This window comes from Setaria viridis, chromosome 5 (assembly GCF_005286985.2).
Source record: "Setaria viridis chromosome 5, Setaria_viridis_v4.0, whole genome shotgun sequence".
Lineage (NCBI taxonomy): Eukaryota > Viridiplantae > Streptophyta > Magnoliopsida > Poales > Poaceae > Setaria > Setaria viridis.
The window spans coordinates 18904662-18931803 of record NC_048267.2 but is presented as its reverse complement, the minus strand read 5'-3'; positions in this window follow the sequence as shown (position 1 = coordinate 18931803).

The window sequence follows — 27142 nt, the reverse complement described above, 5'->3', positions numbered from 1 at the left end:
GCGTGATACGTAGCGTGGGCGAGCTCCTTTGCCTCGAGCGGGCGTTGGTCGGCTGGCAGGCGCATCTTGTCACGGCAGCGTGGAGGTTAGGCAGGAGGCGTCCGCCGGTCCAGAGCGGTGGCATGGCATGAGCGAAGAGTAGGGGTGCGGCATGGCAATGGGCAAGGGAGATCGCGGGGGAGGGGAAAAGATAGGCGCACCGCTTGATTAGGTAGCTGGGGCTCATCGTCCTATCGAGTCGGGGCTGGGGGTTGGCCGGCGGCGAGCCGCTGGTGGGCAAAGGCCACGCGGTGGGCAGCGCTTGGGCAAACGTGCGGGCACGTTCTGGGCGCGCGTGAACCGCGAGATAGGGTGTGGAGCCGATCTTTTGGGACTCGAAACTCCCGATTTTTGAAATGCACGACAATTTCTTTATTTACCAAATTGTATTCCTATGATCTGAGTTCAAAACATACTAAGGGTGTTTGCCCAGATTTCGAACTGATTTGGAGATAAATCGTGCCAAAGTTAGGCAAAAACTAAAATTTTCGGACTTAGAACGTTTCAGCCGATTTGGTTGAATTTGAGGAATTTGGCTGTTTTTGACATGAATTTTGGATAGTTTCTGAGTTGAATTAGACCAAGGTGTTATTGAAGGAATTGTTATCTGATCTTAGGATTTCAACTTCTATTAAGGATGTTTCTTGAGTTCAGTTCAGCTTTTAGGAAGAACAGGCTCGCCAAGATGCGCGCTCTGGACGTTTTCCAGACTTAGCGCTGGAATGCAAAAAGGCTGAGTTGACTGTTTTATATGACTTTGACCAAGTTTTTGAGCAGGTTCGATTGTGATTTTGACCTGAGTTAGTGTAACAAAATTGGAACACACTCAAGGAACTACAACTTCTATTAAAGGTTTGACTTGTGGTTAGATATAGAATTGTGAGATAACAGGCTGCAAAGTTAAGGAAAAACATGAATTCCAGGACTTAGATCATTTGTAGGGTTTTAATATACTCCTGATTTAATTCTTCTTTTTGACCTTCTCCCACTCCGAATTAGCTAAAATGTTATTAATAAAAGTTATTTGAAATTCAAAGTTTTACAACTCCTATTTGGGCAAATTTTTAAGTTTTTATATAAAAAGTCATGTTTTCTATTTAACTCCAGAAAGAGTTTTTTAGGGCAACTTGGACATTTCATCTCTTTTACTTAGTGGCTAATGACTTGCTCAAGTTTAACTATACCTAATTAAGGTAGAGTTGTTACATATTTCTGGAGTATAGCTGCTAGAGCTTGAGATGATGACTTTTGTAGACTCATCTTCTTCATAGATTGGTGACAGGGGTGTTCCCTCTTGGTATGGTAGGATCTCAAGGTTGGCAATCATCCTTGACTCTTCATTCTGGTCAAGGAAGGATGGCTTCATGCCTGGCTAGTAGTCGAATCTGCCTCGGGGAGTTGAATTAATCACCAAGCCCTGCTACGGACTTGGTAAAGGGATTTCTTTGATGGAATCCGAGTAGAAGTCGAGGTTGTGGTCTTCAATTGTCTCTGATCCGGATTGTGACTTGGATAGAGTTGCTTGATAAACCAAAGCTGCGTCTCGGAGTCCAAATAGTAATTGACTTGAATTTGCATTCGGTCCGCATGATGACTTGTTTACCTGCTCATGGGAGCCAGTCCGAGTTGTTGTAGAGTCCGAGTTGTACTCGAGCTCGCTATTTGTCAGATTGAAAATTTTGCTGAATTTCTCGATGAAATCCTTCGTAGCTTGTCGATGAAGGGTGACGTTGAGTTGCTTCTTCTCCGGAGTCTCTGCGATGTAGCAGTGGAAACCTCTAGTGCCATTGGTGATGCAGACCTAGGAGCTGAAGACAAACATTGTGCCGGCTTCGAACGCGATCGTAGGCTTGATGATGATTTGAGCCATCGAACTCGCTTGGAGAATTTTGGCAACTCCCCCTACCTGGCGTGCCAGCTGTCGGTGTTTGAACCCAGATACCTACCAAGGGAGTACATGGGGTAGAGTTTTAGTTGGTGGGTGTCGCCAAAATCAGGAGCTTGATGGTGTATGTAGGCACACGATTTAGGCTAGTTCGGGTCGCTAGATCGTGTAATACCCTACATCCTGTGTGTTGTTTTGCTTGTATTGGATTGAACTTGTTTGGAGGGAGTCCCTGCCTGCCCTTATATACTAGGGGAGCAGGGTTAAAGGGTAGTTGTTTTACAAGAGTACCTGGATACGACTACAGAGTTCTACTCTAACTTGGAAGAGTAGTTTCCTTATCTATGACTAGTCTCCTGGTAGTTCATGTAGACTACGCCATCCTGTACCGTAGTCTCCATGTCCTAATATGTCTTGGTGTACTTCTCCTCGTATGGATCTATACAAACCTTCTAGTGGGCCCATGGATGTATGCCCGATAGGGGGTGGTCCATATTTATGGGGAGGAAATTCCCACGCACCCTCGTCTATTAGCAATACGGGACTAATAGATGGTGCACCTCTCCTACGCTAATAGGCCTTTGAGATTTATTCAGAATTATTTATATGGGCCAAGCCCATATACCTAAAAGGATTGACTCCTCTAACTTAGCAATGTTAGCAACACAAGCATTCACATCAATTTTATAACATCTTGAGTCACATTTAGTTGTGGAGACATTAGAGTCAAGAGTTGCCATGGAATTAGTTTTGGTGCTTTCCCAAAGAGCACTATAGTTAACTTCAAGGTCTTTGAATTTGACCTCTAAGCATGAGAAGCTTTCTTGAAGTTCACTGTGAGTGGCTTTTAGAGAAGCTAAAGATTCATTTGTCAAAGTGTGATCCTTTGACATCCTCTCACAAAAATCATTAGCTAGAGATAAGTCAATAGCCTATTTTTCAACCTTCACTTTTTCCTCGGCAAGGGCCTTCTCTAAAGCAAGGTTTCTCTCCTTTTCAAGGATGAGCAAGTCTTCTTGCTTGTTGCGAGATTCCTCCTTTTTCTCCAATTTCACCATAAGCTTTTTAATTTCTTTGTAACCGTTCTTTCTAATTTCTTTTATCATGTTTTGTTTTTATATTTTTCCTCTTCATATTCCAAAATATTTTGCACTTCACTAGATATGGAGGAAGAGGAGGAAGAAGGTGTGATTGTATTTTCATCCTTGGTCCCTTTTGTCATGAGACAAAAAGGGGTGTTGTCATCATTGTCGAAGGTGTTGTTGAAGATTCTATAGCTTTAGATGGCTTGAGTATGGCTAGAGTTGCCATACATTCCTTGTCGGAGTCTTCATCACTAGAATCCCACTCTTGACCAACATGAGCATGACCTTGGTACTTCTTCTTGTAGTCCTTGCTCCTCTCCTTGTACCTCTTCTCCTTATTGTCCTTGTTGTTCTTGTTTGGACAATCGGCAATGTAGTGACCCAACTCCTTGCACTTATAGCATCTTCTTTGTGATGTCTCCTTCCTATCATTACCATCTTTCTTGAAACCCTTCTTCTTCATGAATTTCTTGAAATTTCTCAAGACCAAAGCGGTTTCTTCATTGGTGCTTCCATCATCTCTTGAATCTTCCTTCCTTGGTTTGGATGTCTTGTGGCTTGGTTCAACCATGACACTTGAGCTAGCATTTAGAGCAACTCCCTTGTTCTTCTTTAGACTAAGTGACTTGGCGACATCCTTCTCAACCAACTCTTGATGTAGAATCTCACCAAGTAGTTGATTTGGAGTCATCTTCTTGAACTTTTGGTCCCTTCTTATCATGGTGGCAGGTGTAGTGTTCCTTGGTGTGAAAGCTCTAAATGCTTAGTTACCTTGTGATCATCCCAATCGATGCTTCTAAGAGATCTAATGTCCAACACTAGAAGCATTAGCCTATCAAACATTTGTCTCACGGTCTCTTCATCAAGCATGACAAAATGCTCTAGCTCTCCATGAATCAAATCTATCTTGCCATCTCATACATGATCGGCCCCTTCATGTGACTCTTTTAGAGTGTCCCAAATCACCTCAGCAATCTCAATAGAGTGAACCTTGTTGAACTCTTGAGCACATAATGAACTTGTGATCACCCTTATGGCTTGTGCATTGCGAAAGAGATCTTGAGCAAGCTCGGCCGTTGGTACACCATCCTTGGGTGGAGTCACACCTACAACCACAACTTCCCAAATAGAAGGGTGAAGCTTGTAGAGGTGCATTTTCATATCATATGCCCACTAGGGATAATCCGTCCCATCAAAGAAGGAAGGTTTTCCCAAGTGAACCAATTGAAATTGAGAAGGAGGATATTGAGAGGATGCATTTTTATAATTATGAGGAACTTGATGTAACCCGTAAAAAGGAAGCTTGTCCCTTTCTTCCTTGATCCTCTTCTTCATCAACTTCTCGCCCTTCTTATTGATCTTGGCCTTGGATCTTTCCTTTCCTCCTTTTCTTCGCTAAAAAGTCCTCACCCTCATGTTCATCACTTGAGCTTGAATCATCACTTGAACTTGGTTCCTGTATTGAGGGTGGGTGACTCCTTTGCAGCTCCCCTTGAGGTTCCACGGGAGCACCTCCACAAGCTACAGCGGCGGCTGCAACGGCAGCAATGGCTTGAGCAGTGGCGGCTTGGTGGTGGCGACACCATCCCCAACTTGAGACATCGCGATTCCCTTAGCGGTTAAGCCGTAATCAAGAGATTAGGCTCTAGTACCAATTGAAAGGATCATGTGATGCCTAGAACGGGGTGAATAGGAAGTATCTAAAAATTCTTCGTAATGGGGTTGGAACTTCCGGTACAGGGTTGGAACTTCTAACAATAGATAAAGCACTATACGAAATTCAAATTCAAACTTGTTTATGTAGATTCCACTTGAATCAAAAGTTCAGCAATGATGTTGATGAGGACATCACCTGCTCGGATACAACCACATTGGCAACTTTTGATTCGAAGGTGGAACAATTATTTATCATGATTTTATTTGATACATTTGATAAATTGATGCAGCACCATGATGTGTGTTCATTGTCATTTTCAGAAATACATACGTGGATTAAAAAGAGTGTTAAACACACATGGAAGGTATGGAGGACCAAAAAAATTGATTGGAGGCCAAGTCCAAGTATTCCTAACGTCCTCCATCAGGCCACCGCGCCACTTTTGGCCCAAGGAAAGAAAGAGATCAAATCCAACACGTTTTGGGGCTGGATTCAGACTGCAGCACTTCATCAACTTGTGATGGCCGCCACGACTTCATCTGGACTCTGTTTTGGACGTTCAAGTACTTCATGCAATTTATGAAGTCTATTTTCATATGGATCTAGACTCATGTCCATATCTATTCTGAGGCAGCCGAAAAGATCAATTACTACCGAGAGATTTTTTGTCCAAGGTGTTACGTTGCCTTATTTTGGCCCAATGGGCCGTGTATCAAGTTGGGTCCATTAGGGATGCATCCTAGGGTTGGAGCACAACCTCAACACCCTGGTGGTCATCCTCCCATGTTCATATACCCCTTAGCCACCACCAAGAATAGTTGGGTTTTGTTTAGATGAAAGTTTAGCTACTGCTACTTCCTTGTAAGCGTGTGTGTTGGTTAGACCACCCGATTTGCTTGAATCAGAACCCCAAATTTGAGTGTATCAGATTCACCTCTTGGGCAAGGTCTGTGCGTTGTTTGCCTCTCCACTTGTTCTTGCTTGTTCTTCGATTTTCTTGCAGGTTCAATGTTGTTCTTGGCACGACAAGAACAACAACAAATTGGAGCTGGTGTAACTGTTGCTAAGGCGCAGCACCCCTGTTGGTCGTTGTAGTCGGGCAACACAACATCGGATGCACCCCAAATCGAGTTGTGCCCCACTCACCAAAAGATCAGGAAAAAACCCTAGCGGGTTCATAACAGATGTAGATAGACTTCTACAGGTGATCCCTACAAGAGAAAACTCACAAACACATAGATCGAGACCAAACAAGTTCTAGGTCAACAAGAACTTGAAGAACACAATAAGCACACAAGATAAAGGATTTATTTACCAAAGTTCACTCCCACAAAGGAAGCTACGTCTCTATTGAGGAGCTCACAAAGAGCCGGGTCCTCACTAACCCTTTACCTCTCCCAATCAACCACAAAGGAAGATTAGATCACTTACTATGAATCCTCCAAGAGGATGGGCAATACACACTTCTGTCTAGAAGCAAGCTTCAAGAGTAATAAACGTGAATCGAAGACCGAAGATGCTTCAAGTGCTCTTGAGATGAACAAGGTTGACCTCACACTCAAAGCTAGACTCACACACCTCAAATCTTCCTCTCACCCAAGCCCTAGCTAAAATGTCTCGAGGATTAGCTCAAGAAGGAAGTGGGGAGGAGTATTGAATGCTCTAGAAAGAGTTTGTTTCAGGTTAGGTCAACAACAAAAGAAGTGGGAGGGTGAGGGGGTATAAATACCCGACCTTCAAAAACTAGCCATTATTGTGTTGTTAAAGTGCCTCTCAGAACATCCGACATAGGGTCGGAACTTCCGACGGTATGAAAATAAAATCTGCTGAGCACCCCTAGTCCGAAGTTACTCAAAACTTCCAACACCTATTGGAACTTCCAACAAATGCAAAAGCTGTGAGAAAGCAGCATGTGCAACTGCAAGAGTGTGTTGTCTCTCATAGGTAGTTAGCATATCAAAATAGCACTTTGACATCTTCAAGCCAACCAGCCACATTGTTGGTGTTTTATACCCGGCAACCTACCAAGGGGTATCCAGAGGTAGTAGATTGGTTGGTGGGGAACCGTCGGATCTAAAACTCGAAGGTAAAAGTGAGGACACAAAATACAGATTTATATAGGTTCAGGCCGCTAGAGTTGCGTAATACCCTACATCTTGTTTCGGATGTTGTATATTGCACCCTGTGCTTGGGTGTTGTTTGGTGTTGAGGATTTGGTCCTCTATTGTGGTTTTATGAGGTCTTGGACTACCGATCTAGGTGTTGGAATACGAGGTAGGCTATGCTAGCGATAAACAAAAACTTTCTACCCTGTAAACCAGGAATAACTGCTGTTATAGATCACGGGATTACTACTCAACGCACAGGTGCAGAAGTTGTAGATACATGTCGGGGTAGCGAAGTTGATCACACGTTGATGCAGTGTAGTCGAACACGTTGACGTCGAGCAGCTCGTCAACAGCTCGTCCACGTGCAGCGACTCCTTCCTCGTGCCGCAGCTCGTTAGGCTCATCGTTGGCTCGTTAGGTTCCTCGTCAGAGCTCTCGTGCGGCGGATCGTTGAAGTGCTGCAGATGCAACACCTCTAAGGTATCCACACGCACGGGGAGGAAGCGTCGCAAGCTGGACTGCTAGGTCCGTGATTTGCAACAAGGTGAGGGCATGGGAGGCATGGCTGTTGCTGGTGTGAAAGGGATTAACCCTAGGGCGTCCCCCACCCCTCAATATATAAGGGTTCCTAATGGGCCTCTGGGTCTGAGGCCCATTAGTACTCCTAAACCTGATCCAATTCAGATCACATCTGAATTGGGCTTCCAGCCCTTTAAGTGTGTGACCTTATAGGTTCATATACGTATAGACATGGCCCGAGTACTCCTACTTAGCCAATAGTTAGTAGCGGCCTCTAGCAAGACATACTAACTCCTATATGCACACGAAGATCATATCAGACGAACCATCACAACATCACGTACATGCTATTCCCTTTGCCTCATGATATTTGGTCTAGCTCCAAACCGACCACTCTTTCTTGATATTGTGATTCGTAATACCTTTCTAGGTTAACTCTTAACCTCATGTAGCATGGCCATGCATTTCCGGATCCGATCACTTGAGGCGCATAGAGATATCTCTCTCAAATAGAGAGGGGTAAATTCCATCTTGACTGACCATGGCTCACAGCATGCTTCTTGACAAACCCGAAAACTACCTTTATGACTACCCAGTTATAGTGTAGCATTTGATAGCCCCTAAGTAAGTCGATCCACATCTTGAGTACATGCGACAGTCTCAGGTCTAAGGACAAAGCGTACACGTTGTGTAGAGAGAGAACTATGTAACTCGTGTTGGGTCAGTCCTAGCACAAGTCTCTACACGTGCCCACATTATTAGTTTGACATCTCCATGTCCATGACTTTGAAACATAGTCATTAGTCTAATATTCATGTGTGTCCTCACATGAACTTCAACTAGGGACAACTATTGGAATAACCATACAAGTAAAGAGTTTCACACACAATTCACATAATTGCAAATCAATTCAAGTAGCCTTTAATCGATGTTCAAGGAACACAATATATAACATGGATACAATGAAATATCATCATCTCTATGATTGCCTCTAGGGCATACATCCAACACTAGGGACCCCTTCCCTCCTTTATATACTCTAGGAGGCGGGATTACTAGTCGGTTACAAGGAGTCCTAGTAAGATTATATGGTATGAGTTCTAGTAGGATTACAGAGAAATCCTAATAGGAGTCCATCTTCTTCCTTCCTTGTGGGTACTGGGGATCTATCCCCGACACACATTCCCTATATAGTACAATGTTCCTATACTCTAATTCAAAATTACAAGGTAATAAATCGATCTTATTTTATGCTCCAACACCATTCTTCAATTATTTCGGGGGTCCTTCATTATACCTTTGCACTCCTTTAGTTTATCAATTTCTCAATAAAACTAAAATTGTTAGTCCCTTAATTATGAATGTCATCAACACCAAAACCCACTTAGGGGACCAATGAACTTTTAGACAACACCGTACAATCCCGTGCTTTTAGGAAGGGACGGTCACATTTCATGTTTGGTTTGAGAAGGATGAATCCATCCCTATTCTTTGTTTAGTACAAGGGATTGATAGAATGGGATGGATGACGATTTTAATACCGTTAACCATAGCAAGTGGGCCCCAGCTGTCATCTAAAAGTGGACCCCACTTGTCATTCTCCATCCAATTTTTTCTCAAGGACCTTATCTTCTTCCTCTCATCTTGCTCTCCACTCTGCCTCCCTCCCTATTCCTGCACATGCGCCACCCCCTGGGACGGCTCCCCGACCGGGCAGAGGCTAGGGCCACGTCTCGCCTAGACTTCCTGTTGGTGCTTTAAACTCGGCAACCTATCGAGGGGTATCCCGAGGTAGTAGATTGGTCAGTGGGGGATTGTTGGACCTGTAGATTGATGGTAAAAGCGAGAACACAAAACACAGATTTATATAGGTTCGGGCCACCAGAGTAGCGTAATACCCTACATCCTATTTGTGTGTTGTATATTGCACCCTGCGCTTGGGTGTTGTTTTGCCTAGTTTAGGTTTGAGGTGGTTCTGAGGATTTGGTCTTGCAAATCTAGGGACTCCTACCCCCCTTTATATACTCTAGGGGCCGGGATAACTAGTCGGTTACAAGGTAGGACTCCTAGTAGGATTACAAGGTATGAGTTCTAATAGGATTACAGGGGAATCCTAGTAGGAGTCCGTCTCCTTCCTTCCTTGCGGGTACTAACCATCTATCCCTGACAAGCCCCCGAGCGCTACATAGTCAAATGTAGCATCCTCCCAGTACATTTTAGATCCTCGCGCGAGTAGTTTGATTCTCTTCGAGTACTTTGGCTGGTTGAATCTTCAAAGTTTCTCAAAGCTGCCATGAGACTTCAATGTGATCAAGCCCTTGGTCGTCTTGATTTTGTAATCTTCATCTTTGGAATGTGATATGGAGGGCGGCGTAAGTCACACTCCATATGGATTAGCCCCCGATCCTTAGGTTGAATTGAAGAATCAAGCTGAGGGTCAATAAAATCTTTAATCTGCTTCTTCTATTTTAAAAAAATCAACTGTTGGGTGTAGTTGATCAGCCCTCGAGCCTTGGAATAATTAGAATAATCAATTCGAGGGTATAGCCAGTTGTCTTCCAAGTTGTTTTGCGGCATCCAGCTATTGGGGATAGATCCCTAGTAACTGCAAGCAAGGAAGAAGACAGACTCCTACTAGGATTCCTCTGTAATCCTACTAGGACTCATACAATGTAATCCTATTGAGACTCCTATCTTGTAACTGACTAGTAATCCCACCCCCTGAGTATATAAAGGAGGGTAGAGGTCCCTAGATTGGTAGGCGAAGACCTCATAGAACCACAACAGAGGACTAAATCCTCAACATGAAACAACACCCCAAATAGGACATAGGGTATTACGCTACTCTAGCGGCCCAAACCTATATAAATCCGTGTCTTGTGTCCTCAATTTTACCTTCGAGTTTCAGGTCTGACAACTCCCCACCAAGCAATCTACTACCTTGGGATACCCCTTGGTAGGTTGCCGGGTATAAAACACTGACATTCGGCGTGCCAGGTAGGGGTGATCGTCAGATCATCAGGCGAGCTTGAAGCACCTCATCATCAAGATCAATCTACTCGACAAGAAGCAAGTTGCCGAGTTGGAGTTCCGAGCAGATAAATCTACGTCGAGATAGAATCGATGCGCTTTGCGTTCCAATCGAATACCGAGTCAGTTTCCGCTGCAGACTGCATCATACGGCTTGTTGATCAAGTCATGCGTAGATTGAGGTAAATAATCAAGTCACTGACGACTACTTCGACTACTCGTCTCAACTAGTTAAACTAGTCGAGGACAGTCTACTTCGAATACTCGTCTCGACTAGAAAACTAGTCAAGGGCGGGTTCCATGTGATCAACAACTAGTCGGAATCGACTCCGACTAGTTAGCTTCATCAACAATCGACACGGCTTCGTCGACAATCGTCCATGAATCAAGCTAAGTTACTTTTGTAATTATTTTATATAAATTTTCTGGCTTGTTTTCCGCATGCAGGGCAATGTGCCGACTACTTGTTCGTGTACGCCTCTCAACAGGAATTACCCTCTAGAGCAACAATTTGCCAATTATTCCTAGGGCATGTTGACTGACAGCCATGAGCTTGGTACACTGAATTACGGAGGCTATCGCCACGTGTTTGGTGCACCAAGTTCCGTAAGCTCCACCACAGGCTTGGTACATCGAATTTCGGAGGCTACAACCACCAGTTTGGTGCACTTAGTGCTGAAGGCTCGCAGCAGCTACACCCTAAGGAGGCACAAATCTTATGCGCAGCAACACGCGCTCTTCTCACCAAAAGGTAGAAAAGTCTCAACGACTAGTTTAAGCGCAATCGTGCTCTCTTTTTGTCGCAATGCTGACTCCTTATTTTAAATGTCTTCTCCTAGTGGTCGCCAATATCCTTGAGTAGAACACGCCTTAATACGTGATAGCCTCAGATCTTCTATCATGCCTAAACGCAAAGACACAAGACAAATATCTCCGTAGTAGCAGTGCCAGTACGTGTACATGAGACAAAGATCAAAAACGTAGTGGCAATGGCTAAATAGGGACTAAGAGCCTAAACATAAAAGGCTAAATACTCAGAAGAAATATGACCGAAATAAGAGCATGATACACAACATTTACATTATACTCATCACTGAATAAAATTCAGTAGTGACAAATTCTACAAATATGCTACAAATGTATGCATTTCTTTTTTTAGGTCAAGTTTCGGTGACGACTCTCCAGGACGCTCAGCGTACCTATAATGGCTCCGCTAGCTCCCAGGCTTAGGGGCTAAGCGCTAATTACTACTCGAAATTTCCCTAGTGGCTCAGCTAGCTTCCAAGCTCGGGGGATAAAGCACCAAGTACTACTCGAAATACCTCCGCTAGCTCTCAAACTCGAAGGTTAAGCGCCAAATAACTACTCAACGTGGCTCTACGGCTCACCTAGCGCATAAGCTCGGGGGCTGGATACCGCAAAACTACTCAGATGATAACTTGTGTGAAGACTAAAGACCCTCAGATTAATTCATTAATCATTCCAAGGCTTAGGGGCTAATAAGCTACACCCAATAGTTGATTTTTCAAGATGAAAGAAGAACATTCAAGATTTTTTTGACCCTCATCCTAATTCTTCGATTCAACCTAAGGCTCAGGGGCTACTCGATATGGAGTGCGACTTCCACTATCCTCCATATCACATTCCAAAGATGAAGATTATAAAATCAAGATGACTAAGGGCTTGAGCACACCATAGCCTCATGGCAGCTTTGAGTAACTTTGAAGATTCAGCTAGATGAAGTAATCAAAGAGCACCAAAACTACTCAGCAAGGACCTAAAAAGTACTCAAGGCTGTTGCTTTCGACTATGACGCGCTTGAAGGGCTTGTCGGGGATAGATTCCCAGTACCCACAAGCAAGGAAGAAAACGGACTCCTACTAGGATTCCTTTGTAATCCTACTAGCACTCATACCATATAATCCTACTGAGATTCCTACCTTGTAAGCAACTAGTAATCCCACTCCCTGAGTGTATAAAGGAGGGAAGAGGTCCCTAGATCGGTAGAAAAAGGCCTCATAGAACCACAACAACCACAACAGAGGACCAAATCCTCAACACCAAACAACACCCAGGCGCAGGGCGCAATATACAATACCCCAAACAGGACATAGGTATTACGCTACTCTGGCGGCTCGAACCTATATAAATATGTGTCTTGTGTCCTCGCTTTTACCTTCGAGTTTCAAGTTCGATGATCCCCCACCAACCAATCTCCTACCTTAGGATACCCCTTGGTAGGTTGCCGGGTATAAAACACCGACATCTGGCGGCAAGCTTATGAGCCAGGTGAGCCGTAGGAGCCACGTTGAGTAGTTATTGGCGTTTATCCCCCAAGCTTGGGAGTTAGCTGAGCCACTGAAGGTATTCCAAGTAGTGATTGGCACTTAGCTCCTGAGCTTGAGAACTAGCTGAGCCATTGGACATATGTTGAGCATCGTAAAGAGTCATCGCCAAAGCTTGACCTACAAAAGGAGATGCAAACATTATGTAGCATAATGTAGAATATTGGAACAACTAAAGTTTATTCAGTGGCGAATGTTTAGTGTCGTACTCTTGTTTCGGCCATATTTCTCCCGAATAGTTAGCCTGTGACATTTAAGCTCCCAGTCCCTGTTTAGCCCTTGCCACTACACGCATGGGATCTTTGTCTCGTGCACGCCTACTGGCACTGCCATTGCATGTGTAACATCCCTAGTAATTAGAAAGACAAATCAAGAGTAATCACAGTGATTAAGCAAACAAATCACAATTAAACTCAAATTGCCACTTGTCAAATTCAAATGCTTTTCAATTGATCTAAGTGTTGAAAACAACACTAAAAGGCACTTTCTTTGGGCCGGTTTTAAAAACAAAATTTTGTATAAGAACTTTACTTTTGGCCAATATAGAAGTCATAGAACTTTTTAAAACAAGGAACTTTTGTTATTTGAGCTTTCTCTGATTTTGAGTGGAAGGCATTCAAATTTTGGATCAAAATTCAGCTAGTTTGGGGCAAATTCAAAAATCGGCCTAAGTCTGCATTCTACCAAACTTTGCCCAGTTTAAACTCCAAATCCATTGAACATTTTACCGGTTGGATTTTGTAAGAAGTGTAGCCTGAAATCCCAGCTCAAACTTTCATATTTGCAAATTTTGAAGTTTGAATTTGAAATTTGTTGAAAAGCACGGCTGAAGGTCCCTGCCTACACGCAGACCCGCGACAGCACGTGCACGCGATCGGGGGTGATCACGCACGGGATGTCATGGTGCGACACGTCATGCCGCCTGCATTGGCACAGCCTCACCAGCTACTCACCACTGGCAATGGGATAGCACGTCTCCGACACTCGCCCAACTGCACAGGCGCGCGATCTCCCCCTCCCGACCGGCCTATCTCCTCCGACCAATGCCCAACCGTGCGCTCCTGCCCATGCCACTATCGCGACCGCCACATCACCGCTCGCCGTAGGCCATCACCGCCCGACCAATGCCCGCTGGTGACGCGACCTAATGAGCACGCCGTCTCGCGCACTCACCGCGCGAGACAAACCAGCTACTCCACGCTAGGATCCCTTCCCACCAATCCCTACCGCTCGCCCACACACGCGCGCCGCCATGGCCAACCACCACACCCGCACTCCTGCTCCACCAATCGGTGGCTGCCTCTGTGCTCCCCAGTGGGCCCGAGCTTATCCCCTCCTTGCCCTCCAGCCGGCTATAAAAGCCGCTACTCTCCGAGCTCACCGGCGCATGCCTCTTTCTCCCCTACGCCGAAGCTCTGCCACGCTGCCCGTAGCACCTCACCGTGGAGCCCTCCCCTCCAGCACCCCCGTCACCGCCTAAGCCCTCCGGTGGACCACCCGTGCCCCACACCACCTTCCTGAGCTCTCCCCCGGCCATCTCCGCCACCACCGACGCCGGAGACAATGAGCCTCCATTGCGCCCGATGCCTCGCCGTCAAGCTCTACCGCCGGTCACCCTTTGCCTCCGGCGCCCACAGTCCATAGGCCCTAGGTGAGCCCCTCATCACGCCCGAACACTCACCTTGCCCCCTCCCCGCCGGCTGAGCCCAGGGACTACATTGCAAAGCCCCAAATGTTTCCAGGGTCTTAGGTGTAAGATGCAAGGGCCTGGTTGTGAAGCTTCAAAAGATTTATGGGCCTGGTCGGGAAGCGTGTTTTCCTTTTTTGGTTTTAAATTTGATTTAAATAGCTGAAACTTGGGAAAAGTCTAGGAAAATGTAGAAAAATAGGAAAAATATGAAACTTGTTTTGCTAGGTTCCTAGTGATGTCTAGTTTCACTTAAAAATATTCACATGCATGTTACTATTCTGTATGTCACGCTAGGTTTTATTTTGTATAAAAGCCAATAAATGCCTTATAAATCATAGAAAGCTCTGAAAAATATGAAACCACTCCTGTTAGTTTACTCTTGATATGCGTGTTCTAGATTTGTAACTTATACTACTGGATTAGATGATGTTCCTACTGTTTTAGGTTCAAATGATTAAATGTTAAATTTAATCTTTTTTTTCCTCAATAAATAGTGAAAAATAAATAAAAATGCAAGATAAATTTTGTTAGACTCCTGGTTCATATGTCTAACTAGGAAAATATTTGCTTCTCTAAGATATATGTTTTGCATTGCTTAATGAAATACATGTTTTTAATCTCCTTAGTATGCAATAAATATATATCATGCAATATAACCTTGAAAAATTTATAGTAGCCTCTGTTAGTGTTGATAACCTTTTTGTAAAATTTGTGAAGCCAGACTGATGATGAAACTCTAGTTAAAAATCATTCTTCGTGTTTTGCAATTTAATACTGTTTGGTTTTTAGTAAATTCTATAGAAGTCAAGTGCATCTCAAATTTTTACAATAGATCACTTGTGTGCAGAGGGGAAGCTTCTATAAAAATTTCAATATTGTATCTTAACAAATACTTCCAGAAACATTTATTCAAATTTAATAGCTAATTTAAATTAATTATAACAATTGCTAATTAGAACGGGTAAAATAGTAAATGCTTAATTATGTTTCATTAAAATTCAGAAACAGGATAACTTTCTAAATGATTGCCAAGCAGCACCAAAATAACCCCCACCTTTTTTGTGAATTCTAAGTCGTTAGAATCTTATATGTGTACACAATCACCATCAAAGTCAAGGCTGAGCTTTAAATTGCAACACACTTTACTTTTCGAAGAAAGAAATTTTGAAATCTTGTCTAGGTGAATGTGGTCGAAATGCAATCTATGCTTCTGCAATAATTCATGAAATGCAACCTGCACGTAAAATTATGTAATTGAAATCTTGCATATGCATCTCATGTAGAAGCAAATCTCGCCGACGGTACCTACGACTTGATCCCAGAAGCTGAGGAGGAGCCGTCTACGGAAGTGCACCAGATCGAGGTTGCCCAAGAACCGAGTCAAGCTTCAAACGAGCCCTAGACTGACCTAGTACAGGAAGGCAAGCCCTAGAGCATAACCTTGGTTTCTAAAATTATGCAATACTTCTATTACTTATGGTTGTGCATTAAGTTTATAGGCGTTGCTTGAAACCTTAGTTGCATGATCCTAAGGGGGTGTTTGGTTCCACGGACTAAAGTTTAGTCCCTGTCACATCGAATGTATAGATACTAATTAGGAGTATTAAACATAGACTAATTACAAAACCAATTGCACAGATGGAGGCTAATTCGCAAGACGAATCTATTAAGCCTAATTAATTCATGATTAGCACATATTTACTATAGCATCACATTTTCACATTTACTGTCGATAAAATGTAGCTCTGAAGGGTAATTCCTGTCGAGAGGTATACACAAATAAGTACTCTACGTGTTGCCCATCATAGAGAAAACAAGTTGGAAAAATTATATGAAATAATTTTGAAAAATTACTTAGCTTGATTCATGGACAATTATCGATGAAGCTGTAGCGGCCGTCGATGAAGCCACGACGGTTGTTGATAAAGTCGACTAGTCGGAGTTGATTTCGACTAGTTGTTCATGGTGTGAAACTTGCCCTCAACTAATTTATAGTCAAGACGAGTAGTTTCACCAACGTGTTGGTGAGAGTCATGATGAAGTTGAAGCAGTCGTCGGTGTGTCTGCATACACCTCCTTTGTACGTCAAACCAAGAATTGGAGTGTCTTGGTAGCTTCTTCTTGGTAGCTTCTTCGTGTGCACATAGAGGAGCCCCAATATATTTGTTTGCTCCTGTATGCACAGCGATAGCTTTATGATCGGAGTGTGGGCCTGCGCCATGCGACACATTGAAGCAGCATTGCTTTTCTCCATTTCGGAATACGTTGATTTTCTTCTTTTGAACTGGCGGATAAGATTTGGCTTCCATGATTTGATAGCGTAGCTCCCCTTAATGCTTGCAGTTTTACTCTGATTTAAACTCAGTCTTGAATTGAGACTCTGCCTTGAAACAGACATAGAAAAAATACGTGAATTAATTTCCTCCTCAAAGGAAACTGCTGGTGTTGTTGAAGACTGCAGCCTTCAAATTTGATGATGTTAGCCTCGATGACGTACGGAAATGCTGAGTCGCCAATTGGTCGGTGAACAACACACCGAGTATATTGATTTCCAAGATGAGGTCCTTCAAGCTCGTGTGTGATCTCGATGATCACTCTTACTTAGCATGCCAATTATCACTATTTTAAACCCGACAACCTACCGAGGGATATCCTAAGGTAGTAGATTGGTCGGTGGGGGGTTGACGGACCTGGAGCTTGATGGTAAAAGCAAGAACAAAAGAATACACATTTGGGTCACTAGAGTAGCATAATGCCCTACTGTGGCGGATCCACCTCGGATTAGCCTAATTAAGGCACGGTTAAGTCGCCTAACATGCGACACTCGTCCTTAATCGTGCTAACTCGAGATGCCGTCGGATTTCATCCGATTTAACCACTTTGACAGGACCGAGTTAGCAAAACTCACACAAAGGTGAGTGGTTCCAAAGAATACAACAGGTCCAACAGTAGATTACAAGTTGTTACACACTTGGTTAAAATCAGAGTTTAACAAGTTTTGAAGAAGACAACGGAAGGTAAAACAAGCGGAAGCTACTTCGTCGGGGTCGGACATCCCTGGTGAGGCCAACCAGGACGTCAGTGATCCCTTTCCTCGCCGTCCGAGGAGGGATCCCACTCGACCGTCCAACCCGGAGGGAGTTAGGGTGGCCAAGTGCCAACAGGAGAAGACTCCGGAGCGACGACTTCACCTGAAAAGAAGCCACAAACAAGGCTGAGCTACTAAGCTCAACAAGACTTAACCGACCGGGAGTAAAACTACTCCACCACTTCTAGACATGCGAGGCTCTTTGGCCGAGGGGTTTGTTTGCCAAAAGCACTAAGTAGATCCTTATTTTCAAAGTTTTAGCTCAGATTCTAGGTTCATTAACCGGTCTAAGTTGGCAACTTACTCTAAGCAATCATAGATCCAACCAAAGGGTATATAAACATCATCAAGACCATGTCATCATCAGATTTCATTATTACTCAGTGTAGCATAGCGATCAAGCAGTCTCAAACTGTGAAAGGCAGACGAATCGATTCGAGTTCTTTAACCATACATGGTGAACCTAACCTCACAACATCCGCGCACCACCGAGGTTGCTTCCTGTGTCGGCCTTCCCCATCAATTCCCTAACCCGTGTCGGGCCCATTTCCTTTGGTGCAAGGTTCCACAGACCCGGCCTCTGCCATTCTGTGACCACTCTTGCCACCACGTGCGGCCGCAGGGGAACTCCGTTCCAAGGACAATGGGGCGACCGCTCACGTCTAGGTTCAATCTGGTACTAGGCTTCCTCATCCCATACTGAGTATGAGGTTAGTACTTTCAAACACTTGATCACGAACACCACCACTGTCGGGCCTTACCAGATTTCATAGATAGACGGGGCGATCAGCCGACCACCAAAGAGTTAACCAAAGCCCTGCCCCGTCCATCGTCCTTATAGTGGTAACAGAAGGAGAAACAACCAACTCCTACAACTCGCGAGTGACAGGAAATCACTCGACTTTTACCACTTCCTATTTAAGCATTGCCACTACTCGAACCCAACAGACTAGTGTTTAGATCAAGGGATCTAAGTCATGCATCTATGGTTGCAAACAACTCCTATACGTAAATGCACAAACATGATGAAGAAGGCATGCGCAAGTTTGGGAAACTGGGGTTCATGCTCCGGGGCTTGCCTTCAAGAGAGAAGGAAGGGAACGGGTCTTCTGTTGGGGCGGCTTCGGCTTCGGGAAGCGGGAGCTCGGCTACAACTCCATCTTCTGGCGCCGGGTACAGCTCGTAGATGCCGTCAGCGAGATTCAACTCTACACGAATGCAAATGCAAGAGTTAGCACTTTAGACGGTTATTTCAACAGCAACACTTGCAAGTTTTAGCCCAGAAACTTGTAGCAAAGCTACGGAAAAAGTGGGGAAGTTCACTTGAGTTGGTGGAGAGCAAGGTAAAAGGGTCGGATGGGAAGAAACTTATGATCTGACCCTTAGACTAGAGGAATAGTTGTGCTGGGGGGTCCTCAGACTTAACACAGAGAAGTCCCCAATCTTTACACATATACCCTCAGGTTAAGGAAAAGGATACAGCCGAGCCCTCGGGCGAGGCAGAGAAAGGGTCGGCGAAACAGACAGGGTCGGGCGAGGCGGATAAAGGGGTCGGGCGGACAGACAGGGTCAGGCGAGGCGGAAAAGGGGTCGGACAATTAGAGAGGGTCGGGCGAGGCGGAAAAGGGACAACAGCTTACCTTCGGTTTATAGGTGAAACTTGGGGTCGGGAAGGAGCAGACTTGGGCGGAGGAACTGAAGCACTAAGGCTTGGGCAGCGGCGATGTCCGGTGGTGCTCCGGCAGCGGCGGTGCTTCTTGTGGACAACAAGCAAGCTCTAGCACAGCGCGGAGGAGCAAGCGGCTGGGTGGATGGGGAAAAGCGGGTATTGAGCGGAGAGGAGAGTTCCTCAGGAACTTAGGCGGCAGCGCTTGAGCACGAAACAGGAAAACAGCGGTAAGGCAGCGATGGCGAAGGGGACTCCGGTGGGACTTTGGCATTCCCTTTTATAGCTGCACGGGAAGAGAGAGAGAGAGAGAGAGAGAGAGAGAGAGAGAGAGAGAGAGAGCTGGAGCAGCACGAAGACCGGGAAGAAGCGATGGAGTGTGCTGCCATGGCGGTGATTGAGCAGCGGGGCGGCGGAACAGGACTTCGGGGATGACACCTTCGGCCATTGGGCACCAGAGACAGGGTGGCGTAGGCGCGGTTTTGCCGGTGGTTGAGATTTGGCAGAGGCGAGCATCGTCGTGCGGCGGATCTGATGGGTGTGACAAGGGAAACGGTGCTAGAAGCGAGGTTGCACAGGGGAGAAGACAGGCGGGCTACGGCTGCACGGGCGAGCGCGAAGCAGTGGTTTGTCGGGGCGCAGATCTGGCAAGGCGGAAAAGGAGCTGTCGTGGCCGGGGTCGGGGTTGGCGGAGGAGGAATCGTCGCGTAGTGCATCTGGGCGGCGCGACTGTGGAGAGGCGGCGGAAAGCCGGGAGGCATCGGGCCTTGCAGCTGGGGGTCCGGCGAGGTGATGATGGGCGCGAGCTGCGAGGCGCTGCAAAAAGGGTAGCAAAGGAGCTTCCGCTGCAATTGGGGAAGAGGGTGCGGGAATCCATCCGGTCGCGGCCGGCGACGGGGCGGAGCGGCGGGGGTCGGAGGAATTGAGCCACATGGTGGAGAAGCTCTGAAGCGGGCATGCCACTCGAGTGCGTCTGCACCAGGAGATCGGGGAAAGATTTTCCGGGTCCACCGATCAGTCTCGGTTGGTCCACTGCTCAGATTGAAGGGAGACACTGTTGGGAAGACTTCGAAGGATCCAGCGGGGTGAGTTGGGGGTCTTCAGGGGTCGGAGCTGGGAACCGATGGAGAGGGGTCGGGTTCTCAGGGGTCGGGACTGGAATGAGAGGTTGAGCACTTAAGCTCGGGGGAGCTGAGATAGGGGGTTCAGGGACTCGGATTAAGATTAACTCGAACGATTTGGGGTCGGTTGTCACACCTACGTCCTGTTTGGGGCGTTGTATATTACGCCCTACATTTGGGAGTTGTTTTGCCTAGTTTAGGCTTGAGGTAGTTTTGAGGATTTGGTCTTGCCGATGTAGGGACCTTTGCCCTAATTTATATACTCCACGGGGTAGGATAACTAGTCAGTTCCAAGGTAGAAGTCCTAGTAGGATTACAGGGGAATCCTAGTATGAAGTCCGTCTTCTTCCTTCCTTGCGGGTACTGGGGATCTATCCCCGACACCGCCCCTAGGATGGGCTCCTACGCTGTGGCCATGGGCTCGCCCGTGCCGCTCGCGGGACGGGATCCCGACCGGCGGCTATGGGCGCAGGCTCGCCGCACCGGCCCCTGCCTGTCTTGCATGCCCAGAAGACCATGCACCATCGCCAGAGGACCTCATCTACCCCCAAACTAGCATCAGACTCGAACGGGAGAACAGACGGAGCAAGACGGGGGTTTAAGGGGGACACCCCTGTATGCTCATTTTGGGAGGATCAATCTATCCCGCACCTGAGGGGAATAATCCCACCTGTCTTCAAACCAAACTATAAAAAAGGTGATGATTTCCTCCTGTCACAACTTGTCCATGGAATCAAACATATGCTAATTGGCGAGACCCACCCCTTGTCCTCATCCCACACGTAACATGCCCCAAGGATGAGCGTGGCGGCCAAGGGTGCATTTGGCAGCCTGGACTGCCTCAGCCAAGCCCATGAGCCCTTTAGCCGGTCCAGCCAGGCCTATAGGATGTAGAGATGTTAATTGGCAAATCTGCAGCCCATGATGCTAACTGGATCGGGATGTTGTTTGTTTGTGTGGACAACAAAGTAAACTTACCTTGATTGAGAATGTGCCCACCATCTTCTTCCTCGTTGCCTCTACAATCGGTCCAAAGAGCTTCCTCTTCTTCCTTGCTAGCCCTGCGTGCCACGCCTCTACACCCTCCGCGGCCGTGCGCTACCACCCCCGTGCCACTCCGCGGCTGCGCACCTCTCTGCCACTGCCGAGCTTGCCACGGCATCCTCGCTCGCCGCCGCTTCCTCTTGCCACGACCATTTAGATAGGAGACCATTTATAGCCCTGCTTTAACATGAAAGCAAATGGTTTTTGCTGGAGTTACCAGCTTACAGTGATCAAATGTTTAAAGATATAAGCTATTACATTGAAGCATCTGATCAAAAGAAGCTTGCTGATACTTTCTAATTCACCCTCTAAATAAAAAAACATAACAGAGAAGCTTGAATTGTCCCATATGTCACTTTTCCTTCTAGTAGACTAATCGCCTTCATATCGCAACAATGACAGTTGATGTTTGAGCTGCTGAATTGTTGCCTCGATCCATTATCGCCCCCGCTCCTTGTTCAAGATCTTCCATTTCTCCATAAACGATATTACAAGATACAAGCTTACATCAGGGGAAGATACAACTATAATATTGAACACAAAATCATTCCTATTGAGCCGGAGCCTCCAAGCAACACAGCCAAAGAGAAAGATTATATTCATTTATTTGTTTGTTAGGCTCCTCCATTATTCTCTCTCGAAGATCATCCACACTTTTTGGTGAAGAATTCCACTCTAGTACCTCTCTATACACAGACCAGACCAGCTGGGCGATTGCACCGTAGAAAATAACGTGATTTGTGCTCTCCACCTGACCACATAGTTTGCATTTAACCTCACCTAACCAATTTCTTTATTTCAGTTGTTCACCAAATTAGATCTTGTCATTGCATACCTGCTAGAGGAATACTTTTATCTTCAAAGGTAGTTTGGCTATCCATATACTTAGTAACCATTTGTTAGCAAGCCCTAGAAATGACAGTTCATTGTATAGAGAAGCAGTTGAAATTTCACCAGATTTCTCAAACACCCACTTTACAGTGTTAGGATTGTCCAAAAGGGTTACATTATCTAGCAAGGTTACCAAACCATCCCACTCTATTTCCTCTCTATGTCCAAAGTTCCTCCTAACGGTCAGGTTAACTTCACCATGCTTAAATACTTCAAAGACAGTCCACTCTTGTTGGCTACATATATCAAACATCTTAGAAAAAGTGATTTTCAAGGGGCATTTACCAATCCATACATCTAGCCAAAATCTTGCTTTCTTCCCATCCCCAATCATGTATTCCATCCCTCTAATACAACACTCGTGTACTGCTTGTAGTCCCTTCCAGAATTGAGAGACATTTCTCCTATGACAGCCGAAGAAACCTTTAGCAGCCAGGTATTTTTTTCCTCAGTAGATTACAGCATAAACTATCCTCCCCTCTTTCCATCTTAAAGATTCATTTTGCTAACAAGCATTTATTCATCACTCTAGTATCTGTGAATCCTAACCCTCCAGCTTTTTTAGGAGTGGCGATCATCATCCAGTTCGCCATATGATATTTCTTCTTCATGTGAGGTCCATGCCAAAAGAAATATACTCTTGCTAAGTCAATCTTGTGATGTATTTCTTCTTGTAAGAAGTAAAAACCCATTGTATAGTTAGTTATGGAACTTAAACTTGATCTTGCCACCAGAAGATAGCCCAACACTCTACCATGTATGTAGTTTCTTCTCTACCTTCTTGTAACATATGCCATGTCCGATACAGCCATATGTTTATTGTGTACCACTACACCAAGGTACTTCATAGGGAGGCCTCCTATTTGACAATTAAACATATCAGCTACCCTGGTCTATTCCTCCTTTGATGCTCCAAGAACTAGCACCTCACTCTTTTGATAATAAATCCTCAATCGAGACATATTTTCAAAGAAGTATAGGAGAAACTTAATGCTTATAATAGATTGATCATCCAACTCTAGAAAGATTATTGTATCATCTGCATATTGAAGATGAGTTAGACCACCCTCTACCAAGTTTGGGACCAGCCCCTTGATTTTCCCCTGCATCTCTTGCATTATCAATCATTGTTGCTAGCGCGTCACTTACCAAGTTAAAAAGTAGTGATGATAGTGGGTCACCCTGCCTCAAGCCTTTGAAGGTATTGAAGTAATTGCCAGGTGATCCATTTATGTTTATCCCCACTTTTCCTCCCTCTACTATTTGCTTCATTCAATCTATCCATTTGGTTGGACAATTCTTTTTACGTAGTACATCCATCATAAAACTCCAGCGCACCTTGTCATATGCCTTTTCAAAGTCCAATTTCAAAATGATACCTTTAATTTTCCTCAGTTTTAGTTCATGTAGTACTTCGTGAAGGATAACCACACCATCTAAGATATACCCCCCTGGAATGAAAGCCTTTTGTGTCTTACTGATCAATTTCTCTACTAACAGTGCAAGTCGCATGGTCATTACTTTGGTAAACTATTTGTAGTCCACATTAAGAAGGGAGATCGGTCTATATTGTTTGATATTGTTTGCTTCCTTTAATTTTGGGATCAAAGATATCATTCCATAATTTAGCTTACTGAGGTTTAGTTCCCCACTATAAAATTCTAGAAACATTTCAAAGATAATTTCTTTGGTGTCTTGCCAGAATTCTCTGTAGAACCCCACTGGCAGTCCATCAGGCCCTGGTGATGAATTTACATCCATGTCTCTCAAGGCATCTTCCAGCTCTTTCATAGTGAATGGTTTAATTAGTTCCTGAGCTTCTTCATCAATTAGGCTACCTCGTTGGGCCCACATGTTTACACTCAAACTTATTACACGTTCCTCTTCTTGCCCAAAAAGCTCTTTGTAATAATTTTTAACATGGGTTCTAATTTGAGCTTCATTCCTAATCTCTATATCTCCTTCTTCTAGTGAGAAAATAGAACACCTCTTCTTCCTTCCATTGGCAACTCCATGAAAGTACCCATTGTTTGCATCCCCTTTCAAGATCCACTTCACACCACCCCTCCTTTTCCATTGTATCTCTTCGAATCTATATATTTGTTGTAGTTGCTTCAAATCATACCTCCCTGGAAGCTCGCCGCGGCCTTCCCGTGGCTACTTCGTGCCACTGCCATCAGGGCCCTGCCTGCTTTGACGCCTCTCGCCACAGCTGCTTCGCGCCATTGCGACCCTGATGCCCGCCTGCATGCAACCACCGCTGCTTCGCTCTGCTGCAGCACCGTAGCTCTCGTGACCCAGACCCCACATCGTGCGCTCGGCGCACCCCTACTGCAGCGTCCGCTGTCGGGCATGCACCCCAAGCCCACGAGTAGACCTTGAACGGCCCACTAAGGGACATACTCGGACATGATCAAGACAAGGGGATAGGTGTATCCCACTTGGACTAGTTAAGTATGTATATGGAAATTACTCGGACCATACAGAGTAGAACTCTGTAATTGTACTCAACTAGGACTCGGACTTGTAACCCTGCCCTCTTGTGTATATAAGGGTGGGCAGGGACCCCCCTCAAACAGAATAACTCCAAGTGCATCTAAGATCAATACAAACAAACACACAGGACGTAGGGTATTACGCGATCTAGTGGCCCGAACCTGTCTAAATCGTGTTCCTTGCATCACCATTGACTCCTTGATTCTCGACGACCCTTACCGCATAAAACACCACCTAGGGTACTCCCTAGGTGGGTTGCCGGTCTAAAACACCAACAATTGGCACGCCAGGTAGGGGCAGCTCGTCGAGTTTCTCAGCGCGAGCTCAATGGCAACGGTCATCATCAAGCTCGTCTTCACCATCGAAGCAGGCACAACCTTCTTTTTTGGATCCTGGCTTTGCATCGCCGACGGCGCTGGATCATTCCGGCGCTAGATCATCAACGTCCAGGAGAAGAAATCGGGGGATTCGGTTAGGGAAAAAAAATTCAAAGTAAACAACCCCGAGTTTGACTATGCATCGGACTCGACTTCAGCTCGGACTAGTCGGTCCCAGTCACTCCCCAAGTCAACTTCGATTCCAAAATGGTTTCCACACGGACTCCGTGATGCAGCCGAAGTCTACCAAAGTTTCCTCACACGAACTCAACTCGAACTCAGGAACAATGAAGACGACGACTCTGACTCGGTCTATCTCCCAGAGATCCCACTGACAGGACCAGTGTGGCGGAACACCTCGGATTAACTCAATTAAAGCACGGTTAAGTCGCTTAACACGCGAATCTCATGCCTTAATCAAGTTAACTAGACGATCCGTCGGATTTCATCCGAGTTAGCGTAGCTCACACAAGGTGAGTGGTTCCAGAAAATACAACAGATCCACAATTTGTTTAACAATTCATTACACATTGGTTTGAAATCAGAGTTTTACAAGATTCAAAAGAAACAACGGAAGACAAAAACATAGCGGAAGCTAGCGTCGGGGTCGGATGTCCCTAGTGAGGCCAACAGGACATCAGTGATCCCATTCTGTAGGAGGTATGCCCTAGAGGCAATCATAGAGATGATGATATTTCATTTGTATCCATGATTTGTATATTGTGTTCATTGAATATCCATTAAAGGCTACTTGAATTGATTTGCAATTATGTGAATTGTATGTGAAACTCTTTACTTGTATGGTTATTCTAAAGTTGTCCCTAGTCGGAGTTAATCTGAGGACACACATGAATATTAGACTAGCACATGTATTAGTTGATGACTATGTTTCACAAGTCATGGACATGGAGATGTTGAACTAATAATGTGGACACATGTGGAGACATGTGCTAGGACTGACCCAACACGAGAAGCAGTTCTCTCTTTAAACAACATATACGCTTTGTCCTTAGACCTGAGATTGTCGCATGTATTCTAGATGTGGATCGACCTACTTAGGGGCTATCAAACGCTACACCGTAACAGGGTAGTTATAAAGGTAGCTTTCGGGTTTCTCAAGAAGCATCCTATGAGACATGGTCAATCAAGATGGGATTTGCCCCTCTCTGATTGAGAGTGATATCTTTGGGCCCCTCGAGTGATCGGATCCGAAAATGCATTGCCATGCTACGTACGGTTAAGAGTTAACCTACAAAGGGATTCCGGATCACAGGATCGAGAAAGAGCGGTCGGCTTGAAGCTAGACCAAATATCGTGAGGCAAAGGGAATAGCATGTATATTATGTTGTGGTGGTTCGTCTGATATGATCTTCGTGTGCGTATAGGAGTTGGCACGTCTTGCTAGAGGCCGCTACCGACTATTGGGCCGAGTAGGAGTACTCGGGCCATGTCTATACGTATCCGAACCCATAGGGTCGCACACTTAAGGGGCTGGAAGCCCAATTCGGATCTGATCCGAGTTGGATTAGGTTTAGAAGTACTAATGGGCCTCGGACCCAGAGGCCCGTCAGGAACCTCTATAAATAGAGGGGTGGGGGCGCCCTAGGGTTTAACCTTTTTAGCGAAACACACCTGCCGCGCCTCCCACGCCCTCGCCTATTGCAACTCGTGGATCTAGCAGTCCGGCTTGCGACGCTTCCTCCCTGCACGTGTGGATACCTTGGAGGTGTTGCGCCTGCAGCACTTGGACGAGCCGCCGACGAGCCACGACGAGCTGACGACGAGCCGCGGCACGAGGGCGATCTTGCTGCACGTGGACGAGCTGCTGAGGAGCTGCTGGACGTTGACGTGATCGACTACGTACGACTACGTTGATCGACTACGTACGACTACGTGATCGTCTTCACTGCACCGACGCATAGCTACATCTTCTGCACCAGTAGTGCGTCGAGTGGTAATCCCGTGATCCTTATACGGCAGTTCTTCCTGGTTTTACGCGGTAGAAATTTTGATTTGCGCTAGTGTAGCCTACCTCGTATCCCAATAGTGGTATCAGAGCCGTAGCTGTTTAGTTTTGGATTCGGGACATGTGCATATGGAG